The sequence below is a fragment of the Drosophila miranda genome, chromosome XR, assembly GCF_003369915.1.
Source record: "Drosophila miranda strain MSH22 chromosome XR, D.miranda_PacBio2.1, whole genome shotgun sequence".
NCBI classification, from domain to species: Eukaryota; Metazoa; Arthropoda; class Insecta; order Diptera; family Drosophilidae; genus Drosophila; species Drosophila miranda.
The window spans coordinates 32,654,869-32,675,566 of NC_046674.1; the positions used below are offsets into that span (position 1 = coordinate 32,654,869).

At 37.9% G+C, this 20,698-nt stretch overlaps 1 protein-coding gene across 1 annotated transcript in view; it reads right to left on the bottom strand.

Annotated features, from left to right (window-relative positions):
* LOC117186227 overlaps positions 1-20,698 on the bottom strand; it is a 69,407-nt gene that overhangs the window by 4,682 nt on the left and 44,027 nt on the right. The gene's annotated exons all lie outside the window — the stretch shown is intronic.

Sequence of the window (20,698 nt, forward strand, 5' to 3'; positions counted from 1 at the left end):
TTCGAATAACCCTCGTTCAACATTTTTCACTTAATTTATTTAATGCATACCCCCACATAGACCGATACCCGATACTCAAAAAGTATATTAGATTTGTGGGAGAAGTGGATCTGTGTAACATCCAGAAGGAAGCGTTTACGATCCCATAAGGTATATATATTCTTGATCAGTATCAATAGTCGAGTCGATATAGCTATGTATGTCTGTCTGTCGTATGTGTATATGTAATATCACACTGAATCAAGTTTTTTTTTTTAATTTGGAAGATATAAAAAACCGAGTCCGCAGAATCGTAGAGAACAATCATATCTACCAGATCTGAATCTGGATCAGATCATGGCATTGTTATTGCCAAAAGGAACAAATGAAATTTCAGATTTCAAATTTAAATTTTCGCTCGATGTTATTAGCATATTGATTTATATATTTGTATTTGTTCTTAGGACTCTTCCTGCAATCATTGACCAAATCGATAACTATTTGCCGTTAATTTGCTTTAAAAACTAAGTGTTGTTCTACGCAATTAACAGTTAAATGTTAATAAATATAGTTTATCTATTGGTTTCCAAACGCAGATTTTCTGAAGAAGTGTTTTTATAAAATTTGGCTAAGGTGTTTAAAATTATATTAGGCTATAATTAATTAAATCTGGTGGGAATATCATCAAAACAATACCTTTTTGTAAAAAAGTAATTTGTTTAACTAATTTCACATGATTCAATGATTCGCAGATCAGTCAGCCAAATGGAACTAGGTCCGAAGTAATTTTATTTTTCTTTAAAAGTACATCTTTTTGTTAGACTTACTGAAAAGATTAATTTTATTTGGAATATATGTATGTATATAAGTTTGTGCGTAATAGTGATTTCCTATAACAAACAAAATTTTCATATTTCTTAAAACTCTTTTTTTATGTGAAAAAATCAATGATTAATTAGTTCTCTTGACCAGAAAGCATTAAAAAAGTACATAAAAAGATTTTCTCCGATCAAAAAAAAGCGGAGACCAATCACAAGTCACGGTCCCAAGTTCATGGCAACAATGGTTAAAATTTAAATTTAATTAATTTCGAATTATTTTTTTTCTAACACATTCATATGATTTAGCTCCAAGCTACTTTTAAAAGTTGCCAAAAGTCAAGAAAATTCTTTTAGCCAAAAATATTAAATAATGTTGCTGCGTGTTTCGCATTTTTTCGTGGCGTACATCATTTACCACAAGGGTGTGGAAAAGCTAAGATACGTTGAACTACACGTGTCAATATAGAACTGAATTCAAATTAAAAAAAAAAAAGTGTTTTCCATGTTAAATCAGCGACGTACTGAACAATGTGGTATTTACTATGACAGCTATATAATGCAAAAATCGAGTTCTTAGAAAAATGTACTGAGTTACATCCATTGAATGCTCATAGTGAACTTTTGGTTTGAGGATTAGTAAAATATTTTGTTCACAATGACTTTTTTTAAATAAAAGTTCTGTAATCTGTTTGTATTTAACTGAATTATGAAGAAAATGAATGTATGTACATTGTACATATATAAATTGGCGATCTTCAGAAACAAAAGGATTCCACAAGGATTTTTCATCGAATTATGAAATGAAATTTTCCTTAACTCATAAAAATATCATCTTCAGTGATGATAAAAAAGGGTCCAGATAACTATCAATATAATTATAGGGATATTGGATGCTTCAAATAAAGTCAAAATGTCACAGTATTTTCCAGGAGGTTCGCTTAAGATGTGGGCTGCATTTGGATATGCTGGAAAGAGTCCAATATGCTTTGTAACTCACAAAATGAACTAGGAAAAATATTTTAGTTTCACAGGACAATTCTCCGATCCAGGACCATCCAAATCCATGTCTGAAAGCACTCAAACCTATTTTTTGAAGAAAAATAAATCCCTTTTTTAAAGTGGCTAATAAAAAATCCAGTTCTCAACCCAATAAAAAACCTTTGGGTCATGCTTTTCAGCAAAGTTTACATTCACGGAAGAAGATTTACTGCATCGCAAGAATTAAGGAAGACTACTCTAAAAGAGTGAGCAAAATTGGATATAGCCTTATTTCAAAAGATAATACATCAAATGACATTACGTATGGCAAAGAATTTTAATAGCAAGAGAAGGCATATTTAAGTAATTGAAGTCCATTTAGGAATATTTATTTAAAGAAAATAGCGCATTTATAAAATTATTAAGTAGTTTACTTATTTAATTCCGTAAAATATTAATTAAATTTTTAAAAAAAGTTACGAAGCTTTGTACAACTTAAAAAAAAATTACAAAACAAAAAAATCTTGGAAGTTTGAATTTTTATAAAGGTTTTTATGTTTGTAAGCTCAAATCTTTCGCACACCTTAGATGGTGCGATAATACTCGTATGCTTCCTTCTGTGCGTTACAAACATCAGACAAAAATATCTCATTTCCGGAAAAGGTTTATACTAGGGTTCAGCATGCGTATTTTAGAACTTGCAAAACTGAATAATTTATTGGTGCCAGCCACTGTTATACACGTGTACATAAATACATATGTGAGCGGCAGCGCAGCAGCAGAACACTCTGCTATGCACTGTGCATAGGACGCTACCGGCCCCTGGTTTATGGTATGAACTTTATACCAACGCTTATAAAAACTTTCATGTTCATTTATACAGGTTATATGTAAACAAAAAGGCTTTCGACTGTAAAGACTGTATCTTTGAGGAAGAACAGAAATTTATACATATCCATACAAGACAAGCCAAAAAAAGCGCAGACACAGCGACATTTAACTCATAACTAAAACGAAACAATTTTCTTCCCAAAATAAATCCAATTTGGAAAGTACAGCGATTGAATTCGTACACTTCTTTAATGCGATAAACACTGTCACACACCTTGAAAATATGTATGGATCTACTTTTACTTAAAAACTGTAATAATATCAGAAGTATTGTGCGTGAAAGGAATATGTACATATTTGTTACAGCAATACACACATGCGTACATAGAAATACTTATGTATGTATATGTGGATGCCAGTAAATTGTAACTGCTAGCAGTAGATCAAGTAGGAAAATAAAATTAAAGCAATTACTAGAATTCACTCAAACAGCGGGGAATTTAGAGGCATAGTACATACCTACATAAATACATATATGCGTTTGTAGGGCATCGTCAGACATCCTGCCTAAGGTTGCCGACAGACTAAGAAGAAAAACTAAAAGAAAGCCTAACTACAGTCAGGATTTTTTTTTTATGTTCTGGTGTTTCTAAAGAACATTCGTATTATTATATATTTGTTTAAATAAGACAGACAACACACTTAGATGACTACAAAAATTCAGAAATATGAATATTAGACAAAAATTTGTATATTCTTACATAGTATAATGATTTTCAAAATATAACGGGATGTATATATTAATCTGCTGGTGGGAACATTTGATGGCATTCGTATGACCCTTTTGCAGTTATGAGTTATTACAGGATGGAACTGAAAAGTCTGAAACTCTCTCATTTCAACCCGAATTACAAAAAAAGGAGTGCGCGTACTGCGAATAAAAATCAGAAGAGCTTCGTTCGCAACTTTTTGAAAGTCAAAATATTTGAAGTGGAAATATTCTTGCGTTTGGATAATCATTTATCGATTTAATGTGTCGGTTCCGTTCATATACAATCTTTTTGCGGATATGTATACTTTGAAGAACACAACAGAAAGGAGAAGAAACAGATTGGAAAATGTGTTGGTGTTTTCGCTGTGGTTTTTGGGGGGTACATACAAAAATACATATTTTTTGGCAGAAAGCAAAATAAACCTGATTTTTGTTTGCTGTTAATATATTTTTAATATTTAAAGTAATGGTTTTGTAACAATTATGTAGGGTTAGGATGAGGAATCTAGCTTAACCTGCTATGGTATTTGAATATACTTTTTTCTTATACATACATATGTATGTACATAAGATCGGAGATGTTTTTTAAACTTGCTTGAACTTAATTTAATGTTCTTTAATTTACTCAGTTAAAATTTCCGTATAATATTACTCAAGACTTGAAGATAATATATTTTGAACAAAAATAAAGGTTCATTCGACTCTGTTTCTTTCTGCATAGAGTCATTTCTTTTTTTTCAGCATGCAATTGAACATATTTTAAAAGTTTACGAGTTTTTAACATCACTAACATACAGGTATATGCAATTTCTGGTGAAAGACAATAAATTAACATCCATGGTCTTAGCTTTGAACTTAAAAATCGAACGATTCTTATAATTTTTATATAATTAATAATAATTATAATTTTTTATTAACGCTCGAATAATTTTGTATTAATTAAATATACTGAACAATGATGAAGTCATAAAAGAAATGGTTGTACGATAATAAAGACATATACGGATATACAAAAAATATACCAGCTAAAGCATACAAATGTGAAATACGAATATCTTAATTTAAACATTTAACAAAATATATTCAAGCGAAAAATTCTTAAAATGGCAAATCGAAAATGGCAAAATGCGAGTCAACATGAAAAACAGGAGAATTACACACACAAAACAAAAACAATAATTAAAAAAGAAATAATTGAGCAAAGTGTGAAACCTAAAACTAACAGATAAGAACTCTTAAATTTCAAAACTACTCAACGGAAAATAAATGTTAGCTCAGTAAATACAACCGAAACAATATATAATGTATATTGATCATGTTTTAAGCAGTGAAAATTAGAATATAATTTTATATTATAGTATATAATATAAATAATAATTATAATATTGAATTCAATAAAAGAAAATCAAAATAATCTTTCTCGGTCATTGATGTTTTTTAGTCCTATGCAATTTATTTATGTGAGAGGGGCCACGGAGCTTACATAGCCTCCATATTTCATATGTGATACCGCACGGGATTTTTAATGCCTGGGTACGCATTGCACTATACAAGAAAATGTAACTTCTTTGTTTACCCCAAACGAAACTGATTTGCATACCCGAAACTAAAAGAGTATAGGGATATTAAAGGCTGTCTTGTATATTCGTAGCCTAATAGTAAAGAACCAAAAAAAAACATTGAAAATGGTTTTATGGTTGTTCAGGGACTACCTTGAACTGGGGGCAACCGCGCTGTTAGCACCGCAGGCTAACAGCCTGTTCTCGCTGCTGGGTACCGCGCTCCATTAACAGCCAGTTACATCGCACTCTGCCTCGCTCTCTCGGTTCTGTGTGCTTCTTTCTTCTTACGACGAGTGCTTGGAGTTTTTCTACAATACCGTCCTCTTCGTTGGATAATTACGTCTCGATCCGCCTCCCTACAAACAATGGTGTTTAAAAATATTCTTGAGGAAGATGCAAATCCATTTTGAAACTTTTTAATTGTTTTTATACCCTGTTTCCAGCCGCCCTTACGGGGAGAGTATAGTCGCACTTCCGACGGTGTGTACAGTTACGGCGGTTGCCGGTTCGCTCGTACCCACCTGTATCCTATAACGCGGAGCACAGTCACCTTGGATCCAGGGCAAGCCGTGAACCCGAGGCGCCTGTGCCCCGTTCCGAGTCTACAGTTGTGACGAGCCGAACCGACATCCGTTTATCCCCCTGTAGCACCCGAAGGCTGACGGCCAAATTAAACAAAACTCGGCGCAGAAATAAAATTGCGATATGTACTTTAATGCGTGACATCCAAATTGCAAGTGAGGCCTGCCTGCCCTTTACATTGCCGCTCCGATCGCTATGCGCAGCTTCGCTCGGCAGACAACGGTGGGCAGACGCAAAGCAGAGATAGCGAAGAGCGAGCTGGCAGAGAGCGTTTAGCAGGGCAAGCAAGCGCAAAGCTTTTACAAAATTCGTGTGACATAGACATAAGTAACAAACAAAATAAGCGGCTGAGGGCCAAGAATTAGGTGCTGTTTGGCAAGCAGCTAATCGGCTGGGTTCTGCTCCGAACACATTGCTTTATTGCGTTCCGTTTAAAATACTTATTAATTGTACAATATTTTGTTGTTGGGTAGTTTAGCTATCAACAAATACATTTTGGTTCACTTAAAAAACAGTTTAAAATGCAAATTCAGTGAGAGTGCGTCTGGAATGTTTGTATACATACTCCTGTACTTTAAGCGTCAAATCTCTCATTCTCTGAGCAGCTGTAGTCGCGGTTCTTGATTTTTCTTGTCTTCTATTCTCGCTCTCGCGTCGCTTAAGCGGTATTTCATTTTCCGTTGCTGTGTCGAATTGCACAACGTTTAACATGGACAACGATCCAAATACAGGCGCGGGCGGAAATATTTTGATGGCTGATTCCAGACTGATAATCGATAAATTGACCGCCGTGGAAATTGAGGTTCCCCTTGATGTGTTGGCAGAAATTCGAGAGAAGTTCAATAAGGCCCATAATGAGTTGAAGGCGTTCGATCCAGACGAGATTGGTAGTGAGCTGCGCGACAACTTTGATACTCTGTTCATATCATTGAAAGCTGAGTTGCTGGCTGCTCTCACGGCCAGTCGCACGCCTCTGCCCATTCTGCGACTCTGCCAAACCATTCCGGACATAGTACCATCATCATGGCTCACAAGCAGCGACTTCCTGAGCTAAAGGTGCCTAAGTTTTCTGGTGGATACGTAGAGTTTTCGGATTTAATGGCAATGTTTAATTCGGTGATTGAAGCGGATGCGGATCTCAGTGACATCGAGAAATTCCAGCGCCTTCTCTCTTGCCTCGCTGATGCGGCTTTGGATTCGGTTCAATCGTTGGAGCTCTCCAGTTCCAATTACCGTGCGGCTCTGGATATACTTAATAAACGCTTATTCTTGGGCTCAAGAGGGTAGTCTCGCCTTCTGCTAAAAGGCTTCGGAAGTTTTCGGATGCAGTAAATTTACACATGCGAGCGTGGCAGACATTTGAAACTGCTAAGGAGATTTCAGGAATCATAGTCATCAACATGCTCCTGCAGATGTTGGATTCGAAGACGCAAACCAAATGGGAGGAGCACACATCGTCGGATGCTATACCTACCGCAGAGGAATTCTACGAATTCTTGGAGCAATGCTGCCAAAAAATGGAGCGTTGGGAATACGCTACAGCGACACACGCTAGTAGCGATCAGGTGGGAAAAAACCATTCCTATACGCAGGTTAAGAAAACGTTTGTAGCTTCCAATTCTTCCGCCGACCCGTCTGTATGCGTCTTTTGCCACTCAGCGGGCCATGGAATATACTCGTGCAAGATATTCGGAAATCTCTCACCGTTGCTGCGCCACAAAGAAGTGAAGAAGCTTTCCCTATGCTTCAATTGCCTAAAAACGGGGACCGGACCCGCGCATGCAATAGTGAAAAATGTCGAGTATGCGGCGGTAGGCATCATAGTTTGCTGCACTTCGATAGTATACAGCCCACAACCCAAAGCTGCCCAGGTATTACTCCTCCCGATATGGCCATTCAACCAGAAGCTCTTACCGTTGCTCAAAATTCTGTTAGAAGCTCGCCTCTACCTCCCTTGCTGCCCAAGGTCTTCACTCTGATGTTATGCTTTTGGCTACAGCCGTGGTTCTCGTTAAGAATCGGTCTGGCGTTTTAGTTCCTTGTCGTGCCATCTTTGATTCGGGATTGCAGCTGCATCTCGTCACATCCAAGTTCGCCCAGCAGTTTCAGCTTAGGAGAACTCAATCGTGTGCACTTGTGTATGGGCTGGACGATACCAGCGTTTTTACTAAGGGATCCACCATAAGCATTTGTATGCATTCTCGCACCTCTGCTACACAACTACGCTTGCTGCTCTCATCGCCCCCACAAAAACGCAAAACTTATCAAAATATTCTTTCCGCTATGCTCGACACGGGCAGCGCCGTTAATATTGTAAGAGCTTCAACATTACGATTCAAAAACATCAAAAAATACACTCTTTTACCATCGAACATCCGTAGTGTCAGCGGCTCACTTCTTTTCACTTATGAAAAAATGTACTTACAGATAACCATGAACCATAACCATCATGACATTGAAAATATGATTTTGTTTTACATCATTCCAGATGAATACATGTCAGAAGATTTTCTATTGGGTAGACCCTTTTTGAAGAAGTATAAGTTAAAATTATCATTTTATGAACATCATAAGCCCGAGACAAATAAAATGGAAAATTTAAGTTTCAAATTAAGTGAAAAAATACCATTTTGCCTAGCATGATTGCTTTCAACGATATAGCCTTAGATCAACTAAGTCCCACACATCCGGTTGACACTGCTAATAGTTATGAACCCTTTCAAAAATCGAAAACACCAATTGATGATAATTCAGAAACTTTAGGCCATAGATTAGACAAAATAGAGAATCAGACAACATCAGGTAACATTAAAAAAACCTCCGAATAACAGCGAACTTCCGATAAGTAATGCGCTTCTAGATGTAATTGAGCAAACTTCCGATATTCAGAATTATTACAATATAAACGAAATTGACATTGAGGACTACAATATTGATTACAAACTTAGTGAAAACGCGCGAAGTGAAATCCGAACATTAATTGAATTAAATTACTTAGACCTGACCAACATACCAGCCATTGAACATAGGTATGAAATGAAGATACAAATTATGTCACAAGCCCCAATATATTCCACACCAAGAGAGATTTTATATCATGACAAACGAGTAGTTGACAAATTTATTGAAGAATTGCTGGCTGAAGACCATGTCAGACCGAGTGATTCCTTTTCAACCTCCGCAATTGTACTGATAAAACGAGGGGGAACGTTGTGAGTTGCTGCGGACACCGCAACTCTACATTTATACCCGATACTTAGTCAGTATGGCTCTCCTCCGGCAGACACCGCGAATATAAAACGACACGACAAAGAGTGCGTGCGAGAGAGACAGAAAATCAGTCTGAGCGTGACGTCGGGCGCTGCGTAGCCACTGCAAGTTGATTTGTTCCTTTTGGCTATAAAAATGATCCGATCTGATTCAGCAACCGGATAGATATCGTTATTCTCTATGATTGTGCGTTTTTATTTTTCTCGAATCTGCAATATTGTGGATGCAACAGATTTTCGTCTTTTGTGGGGGCGGAAGGGGGTGGGACGAAATTTTGAGATATACGTTTTATAGTGAAATCTAACAGAAGTGCGGATACCAAATTTGGTTACTCTAGCCTTAATAGTCTCTGAGATTTGTGGATGGCCCAGATTTTCGTCCTTTGCGGGGGCGGAAGGGGGTGTGGCGAAATTTGGACACGAAACGGTCAAGGTCCGATATCACAGGAGTGTGGATACCAAATTTGGTTGCTCTGGCTCTTATAGGTTCTGAGATCCTTGAACTCATATTTTGCAATTGGCAAAACCGACCATGAAACCTGTGTGTTAGAGAGAGACAGAGCGAGAAAGAATGAAATTGTTTTCTTGATTCTGGCTATAATAATTATACGATCTGGTTCAAATTTTAGACTCTAGAACATATAGTCATATATAGTGACATATCACAGAAGTCCGGATATAAAACGTCGTTGCTCTAGCTCTTATAGTCTTTGAGCACTAGGCGCTGATAGGGACGGACAGACGGACGGACGGACAGACAGACAGGGCTCAATCGACTCGGCTATTGATGCTGATCAAGAATATATATACTTTATGGGGTCGGAAACGATTCCTTCTGGACGTTACACACATCCACTTTTACCACAAATCTAATATACCCCAATACTCATTTTGAGTATCGGGTGTACAAAAATATCACGTAAAAAAAGGCTGTGCGTTGTTTATAGACAATTGAATAAGATAACAGTAAGGGATGGGTTCCCATTGCCACTTATAAATGATTGCATAGAGAGAATGGTAGGTAATAAGTATTTCTCCCTTCTGGATCTGAAAAGTAGTTTCCACCAGCCAAATAATGATCACATCACGACAATTAAGCACCTTCCGAAACCAACTAATTCCGCAGATATCCAAAAATGTTTAGGACTTTTTTCTTACTTTAGGAGATTCATTCCGGGTTACTCCGGGTTTTCGTTTCACGGCTGGCCCCTGACCTCACATCTAATGATGTAATTGCTTTTATTCAAAGCAAAATAAAAGACGTGGGTTTAAAGGTGGAGAAATTTAACTTCTCTTATGCCAGGGAGATAGCCTCGTTTAAGATAAGCATCTCCCCAACTCAATTTGACACCATTTGCTCCGCCAAATTTTGGCCGGAGCATTTTAGTAACTTATCAGAATGTTAGAGGCTTACGTAGTAAGCTCAGCATTCTTTTCCGTGATGTTGCTTTTGCTTCCCACGTTATTGTGTTTACTGAAACTTGGTTAAAGCCGGACATTCTTAGTTCCGAGGTTGTGGCAGGTCGGTACACATCTTTTAGAAAGGATCGTTCGTCTCGACGTGCAGGAGGGGTTCTGATTGCAGTGGGCTCTAACGTCATGTCGGAATACTTCACAGTCCAGGTTCAACCGGAACTGGAACTCCTCTGCGTAAAACTGATTCTTCCCGCTTTCGATATTTTCATTACTTGCTCGTATATTCCACCTTCTTCGGATATCTCTATTTATGAGCAGCATTTGTCCGCCTTAGCTGCTGTTTCTTCGTCGCTATCAGATAAAGATCATGTGATAGTTCTTGGTGACTTCAACTTGCCAGGAACTGTTTGGACTTCGGTAAACGAGTCTAGTAGCCTAGTGCCCATGTCACGACATGACTTGGTTGACGGCTTGCTTGACCCGTCCCTGTCTCAAGTCAACCATGTGAAAAATGCCTTGGGTCGATTGCTTGATCTGTGCTTCGTATTGGATCCGACCTGAGTGTTGTTACCCCGAGCTTTTCCGCTCACTATACCTGAAGACGCCTACCATCCTACTTTCCAAGTGTCGCTAGATATAGGACCAACTGTATTGAATCGGTCGAGTATGCCACCTGAACGTGTCCGTTACTATCGTAAAGCCGAGTTTACGAAGCTTAATAACCTCATTAGGGATTTTGATTGGTCCGCTTTGTACTTGTGCACTAATGTCATAAAAGGCACAAACATTTTGTCAATGCTCTTGGCACATTTTTTGATTCTTGTGTCCCGCTTTCTTGTCCGATTAGATCTGAAAAACCCCCTTGGTTTACCAAAGAGTTATCCAGCCTAAAAAACTTTAAATCAAGACTTTATAAAAAATTTCAAGAAGTTGGTTCTCCTACTTCTCACTCTCGCTATGTAATAGCTCGGTGAAACTTTTCAGTTCTTAATGCACAACGCTATAAGAACTACCTATCTCGATGCAGGATACGTTTTTCTCAGGACCCTAAAAAGTTTTACAGCTTCGTAAACAGTAAGCGTAGAACGTCCGCACACCCATCCTCGCTATCATTTTGTAATACGTCGGCAAATAATGATCAGGCAATTGCCGATCTTTAGCGTAATTTTTCCAAACCACCTATTCTGAGGAAAGCTACTATGGTCATCCGTACCCATACGGTTTGACGAGGTCGAACGGCATTTTCAGTCCCTTGTTAAATGAATGTTCCCTACTTCATGATCTTCGACTAGTTAAGCCGGTGTTTTCACCGGGTCCAGACGGGGTTCCAGGTTGTGTATTCAGGTACTGCGCCGAGGCTCTGTGTGGACCTTTGCTTAAACTATTCACCCTGTCCATTGATTCTTCTTGCTTCCCCCCGATCTGGAAGGAATCGTTTGTATTTCCTCTCCATAAAAAAGGCAGCAAGTCTGATGCAAAAAATTATAGAGGTATAGCAAAGTTATCCGCTATTCCTAAAATGTTTGAGAAGGTTTTAACTCCGCACTTGCAACATCTCTGCAAGTCACTTATATCTCCAACTCAGCATGGATTTATAAGGCGGCGATCAACCACCACGAGCTTGTTAGAGTTTACCTCTTTCATTATTAAAGGCTTTCAAGGTAACTTACAGACGGATGTTATTTACACCGACTTTAGTAAAGCATTCGACTCTGTAAACCATTCCCTTTTAGCGCATAAAATTGACCTTTTAGGGTTTCCGCCCAACCTCCTGAGATGGATTTCTAGCTATCTTTGTTCCAGGTCTCAAAGAGTCCTCTTCAAAAACTCCCTCTCTTTACCAGTAAAGGTTTCTTCGGGAGTACCACAGGGCAGCCACCTAGGCCCCTTACTCTTCACACTCTTTATTAATGACTTGCCTTCGGTATTAGCATACTCTCGAGTACTTATGTATGCGGATGATGTTAAACTGTGTTCAGTATAAGGACATTTCATTTCATTCTCGCTTGCAATCCGATCTCAATAACTTTCAGTCATTGTGTTGTGCTAACTTGTTACACCTTAATGACTCGAAATCAAAAGTTATGACATTTCACCGTTCTACCCCTTGTTGGCTCCATATACCCTATTTGGTGGTTCTCTTGAGAGAATTTCCCTGGTGGATGATCTGGGTGTTATGTTAGACCCCAAGTTAAAGTTTTCCTAACACATTTCTACCATGGTAAATAAGGCCATGGGCGTGCTTGGGTTTATAAAGAGGTGGTCAAAGGAATTTGACCCTATATAACAAAGACTCTCTATAGCTCGCTTGCTCGTCCGATCTTAGAATACGGCTCCTGTGCATGGTGCCCTCAGTACAAAGTACACCAGGACCGTATAGAATCAGTACAGAAAACTTTTTACTCTTTGCTCTGCGGGGCCTTAACTGGGATGCGGGTGTGAGACTCCCATCTTACTTTAGTAGACTACTATTAGTAAACCTCCCATCCTTAGTTAACCGTAGAAAAATGCTTGGTGTGATATTTATGCACAACTTGATCAGGGGTGACATAGACAGCCCTGATCTGTTGAGCCGCATAAACTTCACGATTCCTATTAGACTGACTAGAAATTTTATACCGTTGTTCCTTCCACTTTGTAGATCGAATTATTCCTTGCATGAACCGTTTAGGGTCTTATGCTCGGATTATAATTCCCTCTACCATATTATATCCACCACTAATTCTCTTCTTCTTATTAAATTACTAATCCTTACACACCTTTCTTGTAATTAGTAATTGTAGTGGTATTTTTATTTTTATTTTGAATGCATGCCTAGTTCTCTTAGAAACTTCAGAGCTAATCTTCCTCGAATATTAGTCTAACAGCTATCTTTCCTGCATGCTCACGTAACAGCCTTCTGCTGGTGTCACACGGGCCACTTGACGGTCCAGTAATTGCATCGCCTCTTGAAAGATGCAGTCATTGCATGTCAACGTACAAATTGAAAAAAAAAGACTGGTATGCTATATAAACTTGTACAGGATGAGGAACTTATTGTGGTACCCAATGACATGTAGAAACAAATTATTAGTTGTGCACATGATAAAGATCACTTTGCAGCAAAAAAACGAACGATTTTGATTTGCAGAGAATACTACATACCAAATGTTGAAGAGAAGATTAAGAAGTGTATTGAGTGCTGTATTCCATGTATTTTGATGAGCCGAAAGCGAGGCAAGCAGGAAGGGATACTACACCCACTCCTGAAAAAAGACGTTCCATTATACACTATATCCATTATATCCCACGAAATTGACTACTGCAAAATGAGTTGCTGCGAAGCTTAGCAGTCAAAGTATTACATTTGGTAATCCAGCGTTTAAAATCACGGATAGGGGCTCCGCTTCCACCTCGCAAGACTTTGTAATGTATTGTGACGACGAAGGGATTAAGCTGGTGAAGACGACGACAGGACTACCGAGGGTAAATGGTCAAGTTGACAGACTGAACGCAATCATAACTTTAGTGCTTTCAAAACTGAGTATCGACGACCCCACTAAATGGTACAAGTATATCAGCAAAGTTCAAGAAGCAGTAAATTCAACATTTACGAGGAGCATTGATACTACACCCTTTGCAATGCTAGTTGGAGTTAAGATGCGGACAAAAGAAGACCTCGAGATAAGACAATTGATCAATAAAGAAGCAGCAACAATATTGAACGACGAAGCAAAGGCAAAGGCTCAAATTGTGAAGCTACAGAACGAAAACGAGGGGGAACGTTGTGAGTTGCTGCGTACACCGCAACTCTACAGCTATACCCGATACTAAGTCAGTATGGCTCTCCTCCGGCAGACGCCGCTAATATTGAACCACACGACAAAGAGTGCGTGCGAGAGAGACAGAAAATCAGTCTGAGCGTGACGTCGGGCGCTGCGTGGCCACTGCAAATTGATTTCTTGCTTTTGGCTACAAAAATGATCCGATCTGATCCAGATTCAGCAATCTGATAGATATAGTCATTATCTATGATTCTGCGTTTTTAGTTTTCTCGAATGTGCAATATTGTGGATGCAACAGATTTTCGTCCTTTGTGGGGGCGGAAGGGGGTGGGGCGAAATTCTGAGATATAAGTTTTATAGTGAGATCTAACAGAAGTGCGGATACCAAATTTGGTTACTCTGGCTCTTATAGGTTCTGAGATCCTTGAACTCATATTTTGCAATTGGCAAAGCCAACCCTGAAACCTGTGTGTTAGAGAGAGACAGAGCGAGAAAGAATGAAATTGTTTTCTTGATTCTGGCTTTAATAATTATACGATCTGGTTGAGATTTTACACTCTAGAACATATAGTCATCCTCTACGATTCTGCGTTTTTGGCTTTATTGTATCTTTAAAAATGTGGATGCCACAGATTTTCGTCCTTTGTGGGGGCGGAAGTGGGCGGGGCGAAGTTTTGAAATATTTCTGTAGCAGTGACATATCACAGAAGTCTGGATACAAAACATCGTTGCTCTAGCTCTTATAGTCTTTGAGCACTAGGCGCTGAAGGGGACGGACGGACGGACGGACGGACGGACGGACGGACAGACGGACAGACAGACAGGGCTCAATCGACTCGGCTATTGATGCTGATCAAGAATATATATACTTTATGGGGTCGGAAACGATTCCTTCTGGACGTTACACACATCCACTTTTACCACAAATCTAATATACCCCAATACTCATTTTGAGTATCGGGTATAAAAAGAAGACGTTCAATCTACGATTAAAACCTGCAAGACGATATAATATTGATGACTTGGTTGCCATTAAACGTACACAGTTTGGTAGTGGCCTGAAATGAAAAGCAAAGTTTTTGGGACCCTAAAAAGTTGTTGGCATCAAACATAACAATGCATATGATGCATCTCATCTTGCGCGGAGTACATGAAGCCATGGTCCATTAGCAACGACAACGACGCTTTCGGGTCGAATGCTAAGTCAGAATGGCCGAATGTGGGTTGGTATTCCCAACCAAATAATGATCAGATCCCTAGACACAACGAGCGACAACGAAGACACGATCCCTAGAATAACGACGATCAATGAGGATCCCATCACTAGGAAGATGACGAGTAACGAAGAGAGCAGCACAGTTGCAGCAGTTGCTGCTGCGACCGCAACTCTACATTTATACCCGATACATACATAGTCAGTATGGCTACATTTAGCGACAATGTGTGCGTTCGGGAGAGACAGAAAACGTGTCTGAACATGTCGTCGGGCAATAATATTTAATAATAATAATGCTTTTACTGTGGCTTCCACAATATTGAAGATACAAGAAAACTGCGAGTTCTATGACACGTCGATACTGTTCAAACATAAACATATTTTTGTACACATTTACACATGTATCCAAAAAACTGATCTCTAAAGAAATCACATAAATCAGATAAGTAATGACTGTTCGGGTGTAAACAAAGATCTGTAACCCATTAAAAGATACTACAAAAAAACTCAAGTGGAGAACACACTAAACCAATGCAGTCGTAAAATAAAACTAATGTAAGCATGAACTCAAATAAACACCCGCAGTAAAATGTATCCTTTTCGTAGGTCTAACTATAATTATACAATACAAAATTGTACCTCCTACCTCATTGTAAAATCACATAAATGGCTCTGATTTTAAGAACTCTAGAGCTTTTAATAACTCAACTCGCAATTGTGTAGACTTTTCTTTTAAGGTCTTAACAGATACTAAATGAGTTTTAAAAATAGAATGAATCGACAGATTGAAATAAAATTTCACATACGTTGATATAAAAGATGTACCAACATAACAATAACATAACATAATAACTTCTGAACAAATAAAGATATCTACATGAAACAAACTGCATTTAAAAGAAAAATCAAAATTGAATCTGCTTAAGTTCATTATGCTAAAATGTCTAAAAACTTAACAATAATGGGTTAAAGTTGAACTTTGTTGCCGGTGCATATTTTTCTATGTAAAATGCTCAATTTGTATTCTTTTTCGATCGATAAGATACTTTTAATGTTGTTTTTTCCTATAAAATAATATTTTTTATTTAATTTTAAACTTAACCTAATTGTAAAAAATTGTAATTAAAAAAAAAATGTTTTTATTCTGAAAGTTGGTTGAACTTTTTTGTTTTTGTTAAATAATCCTCTACTTCCTGCTTAGTGGGAGGAATATCTAATAAACTTATCATAACTGCTGCCGATTTATTTTGTGATCTCACATATCTAATGGATGAAATATATGGATCTGAAAAGGCTGCCAACATGTTGTTTTGCTTAATTCGTGTTGTTTTGCACGTATTCATATTACTGTATTTTTTGTAAACTTTGTTTCTCGTTTCTTGGGCTTGTTCAGACATCTCTCCAATTGGTAGGCTCTGATGTTCAATTTAAATTTGACCATGTGTCAGAATTTTATATAGCGTGGGAGTTAGCTTCTTTTCAGGATATTTTTCCAGTAACAGCTCTGCAGTCTTCGCGGCATATTCACTAAACTTGCGGCTATTTTTTTCCCTTGAAGTTTAGAATATATAAAATGACACCCAATCTTTTGATAATGCCAATATCCAATTCTCAAAGATTGTCCGTGATGAGTTTCCAACGTTTGTGTTTCCAAATTCTTGTTTGGGGCAGTCCACCTTCAGTGATAGTTTGTCTAAGAATTTTTCTTGAATAATTTTTTTTCCTAGTGTTTTGTACTTCCTTGACTGGCGGGCTGTTGTCAAAAGATTCTCCCTCTCTCGGATTGGTACATGCAAGTTTTAAAATTAACTCCATACATCTCATTCTTGCATGCAAAACATAGTCAAAAAGATAGGTAAAGGTATAAATACTAGCCTGCATATACAACATAATTGAGGTAGCGCGAAATGGAAAATTATTCTAATATTGAGTGTACCTGAGCATATGGATTCAGTAGTACCTAACTTTTGAGCAGATTTTCAACTTTGACTGCACTTTACCAAAATATATCCCTAAATTTTCCCGAGATTTTTATTGTATATGTTCCTATTTCTTACCTAAGTCTAAAAGCCCTTTCTACGCTTCGGAGCCGTTTAGCTTCTATACCGATTTACCTGCCACAACCTCGCACGAAAAACGGTTAAAATATGATTTTGTATGGAATTTAAGACCTGTGATATATTTTTTAAAAGTCCAGTCAAAGTTGAAAAACACCCTAAATTTTAGATGGGTGTGCCTATGTAGCTGACCATATTTTAAAAAAGTTTTCCTAAGAATTAGTGCAACTAATAAAAGATACCAAAAACAGAATCATACGTTGCATAGTTTAACTTTTTTCTCAACTGAAAGATACAGTATTTGAATAAAAGTTTTAAAAAATGTTGATCATTTGCTCATTTAATATAAGCTAAAAGTCCGATTATTTTGATTTTTAAAAGCTCTGGAAAATTTTCAATTAGCTCCGTGTATTTATTCTATCCGAAGCGATACAAAAAATCTTCGACTTTAACCACCTCTTTTCGTCTAAATCGCCACCGTGCAAAACCGCAAAACTTATTGAACACCATTGTATATTGTTACGTTTTTACAGTTCGTATTCCGGATTGAAAACGGAGACAGAGAGTTAGTTTCTACTTAAAGAGGGAAACTTTGTTTCCAAAAGAATTTGTGTATTGTTCCGAACAACTCCTAGCCAAGACTGATGTCAACAAATAACATCCAATCCTTTGGGTCATAATCTTCAGCCAGTTGGTTGAATAGTCCGAAAATGTCGTAGCATATGCACATCCTTCGTCGTATAAAATTGTGCGTCAGCCAAATTACGCGTCTGGAAATGAGTTATATTGACGTTTTCCTTTAATAAAAGGGAATCCTTTAAAAAGGCTTCTTGAAGAGAATCTGAGATATCGGCTGCAAGTGTTCCAGAACAAAAGATTGCAGTTTCGTCCGCAAAAATTAATGCAGTGCATCTACTTAATTCAGGAAAATCTGACGTATATATATTGTATGAGATTGGAAAAAGACAGGATACTTGCGGACATCCTGCATTAATGTTGACTACACGTGAGTGAGCATCGCATATGTGAACAACAAAAGACCGGTTACTCAGGAAGCTTTGAACTATTTTTATAATTGGAATTAGAAAATACAAAAGGTTCATTTTGTAGACAAGCCCCTCATGCCATACAGAAGCAAAGGCAGCTTTAATGCTTTAAGCTTCAACAACAAAAGACCGGTTACTCAGGAAGCTTTGAACTATTTTTATAATTGGAATTAGAAAATACAAAAGGTTCATTTTGTAGACAAGCCCCTCATGCCATACAGAATCAAAGGCAGCTTTAATGTCTAGTAGAACAGCGCAAGCCAAAATGTTGTGGCGGAAGGACAACGTTATCTTCAGTAAAGTCGAATAGCCTTTTCTAGATAACTAAGATCATTAAGGTTACTTGAATGGGAATGATTTAATGCGAACATTGATGCTAATAATTCGGTCTTTTGTACTGCAGTTGCGAACTGTTCTTGGTTCTGCCTTAAAATTGGTATGCTTACATTTTTCTTCTTGATAACTTTTGTAAGCTTCCAAAAGAGAGAAGAATTGTCGTCAAGCGAACTTAGAAAATTATTCCAATTTTCATTTATAAGTTTGGATAATTTTGTATTTATGAGTTGTCTGAGCCATTTCACAAATACTTGATCTGCTCTATTTCTGTGTCTCAACCAATTTGGTGTCGATTTCTAAGTTTAATCCAGGAAATTATGTTGCGCGGCAGGGCTTTTGGTGTTAGGCGGATTTCCTTTTTTGTGATACTGCAATCCTTTGCTGTGAGAATTAAGCTAAACTCGTCTATTAATTTGTCTATGTCCTCTTGTGTATCAGCGGGGACGAGGTCACAGTCTGGTACTAATCGGTTTATAACTTTACCAAACAGTATCCAAATTTAATTGTTGGTATCGTAAAAGAATCATTTTATTATATCGAAACTTAAATGAAGTAAAGTTTGGACTGGGAGATTATCTGAGCCAAGGCCATTGATTGCTGTTGTATCACTCATTAATCGAATTTGTTAGTTACAAAGATATCTAATGTAGAGGACTTACTTCTAGAACTAGCTGGTACATAAGAGTGTACCAGTGTTCCCCAAGTGTTAGCACGACTACAACCCCAAAATCTGTGTCGACTGTTGAAATCACCACCTAGCCCAAAGCTTCCAGGGAGTGTACTTAGTAAACGTCTATAATTTTTTATTTATTTATTTATTAAATTAACAAATTATCTGTTAATAATGGTACTTAATTACAAAAGGCGGAAAAAGAGAAGTTAAAAGTTAGCTAAATTTAAGTGATTATAAATATTGCATGCAATTAGTTTAAGAGACAGTTCAGGGGATAGGGTATGGCAGAGGGAGTTATAATTATGGCATATAACATTAAACGGTTTATGTTCGGCATAATTAGACCTACATATGGGTAAGCGGATTGGCCTTAAAGTACGGGTAAGTCTAGATGGGACGGCCAAGTCAATCTGACCCAAGAGAGTTTGGGAGTCAACAGTCCCAAGAAGGAGCTTGTGCACGAACATAACGCCATTGCATATTCTGCGATCGTGCAACGACGGCAGGTCGATAAGATTTAGCCTAGACCGGTAGGGTGGCAAGACTCTACCCGAGTCCCAGTTAAAGTTACGAAGGGCAAAAATTAAAAATTGCTTTTCCACGGATTCAATAACAACCTGCTGCTCTTTTTACTGCGGGCTCCACACACAAGAACAATACTCCAATATAGGACGTACTAACGAGATGTACAGTTGTTTCGTAACGTACGGGTCGTCAAACTCCTTGGACCAACGCTTGATGAACGCTAAAACACCCTTAGCTTTATTTACAGTTGCAGCTATATGGCTGTTAAAACACATCTTATGATCAAAAAGGACTCCGAGGTCATTTGAACTCGAAATTCGCTCGAGGACATGATTTCCTAGAACATATGAGACAAAATGTGGAGCGCGACGGTAAAGTGTCATAAGTTTGCATTTGGAAAGGTTCAGAAAAAATAGATTAGTTGAACACCACAATAGTAGTTCACTTAGATCCAGTTGAAGGCGTGTGTGCAAATACCAATCAGAGTAAGAAAGACAGATTTTGACATCATCAGCATACATTAGTGTAGTAGAGTATGTTATAACTTGAGGAAGGTCATTCACAAATAAAACGAGGTGGAACGTTGTGAGTTGCTGCGGACACCGCAACTCTACAGTTATACCCGATACTAAGTCAGTATGGCTCTCCTCCGGCAGACGCCGCTAATCTTAAACGACACGACAAAGAGTGCGTGCGAGAGAGACAGAAAATCAGTCTGAGCGTGACGTCGGGCGCAGCGTAGCCACTGAAAATTGATTTCTTGCTTTTGGCTACAAAAATGATCCGATCTGATCCAGATTCAGCAATCTGATAGATATGGTCATTATCTATGATTCTGTGTTTTTAGTTTTCTCGAATGTGCAATATTGTG